This window comes from Colobus angolensis, unplaced genomic scaffold, assembly GCF_000951035.1.
Source record: "Colobus angolensis palliatus isolate OR3802 unplaced genomic scaffold, Cang.pa_1.0 Scaffold19, whole genome shotgun sequence".
NCBI lineage: Eukaryota > Metazoa > Chordata > Mammalia > Primates > Cercopithecidae > Colobus > Colobus angolensis.
This window is the reverse complement of record NW_012115043.1, coordinates 16596051-16596485: the sequence shown is the minus strand read 5'-3', so window position 1 is coordinate 16596485 and position 435 is coordinate 16596051. Positions and strand designations below refer to the sequence as shown.

The 435-nt window shown below is 38.6% G+C and overlaps 1 protein-coding gene across 5 annotated transcripts in view; it reads right to left on the bottom strand.

Moving 5' to 3' along the window:
* The window catches only part of RAB27A (RAB27A, member RAS oncogene family), a 107887-nt gene that overhangs the window by 48661 nt on the left and 58791 nt on the right, over positions 1-435 (bottom strand). The gene's annotated exons all lie outside the window — the stretch shown is intronic.

The following is a 435-nucleotide window of genomic DNA, read 5'->3' as shown; positions in this document are numbered from 1 at the left end:
GCACCACCAAAAATGGATAATTCTTTTTCAGTTTTTTGGTAGAGACAAGGTGTCACTATGTTGCTGCCCAGGCTGGTCTTGAACTCCTGGGCTCACGTGATCCTCCTATCTCAGCCTCCCAAAGTGGTGAAATGACAGGCATGAGCCACCATGCCCCGCCTGAATTAAGTTTTATAAGTGTTCCATGATTATGTGAAAACAATCTGTACACCCTGTTAGTTGGATGCAAAATTACATACATTCCAGTCAAACTAGTTAGTGGTGGTTTTCCCTCTGATATATCCTTATTTATATTTTTGCTACTTCATCTGTTTCTAAGAAAGGTGTGTTGAAACTCCTAGATCATATTCATTTTTAGAAAATAAGCCCAAGGTCATGTCTTAAAGAGGATGAATATAAAGCATAATAAAAGAGCAAGCATTGCAGTCTTTATTC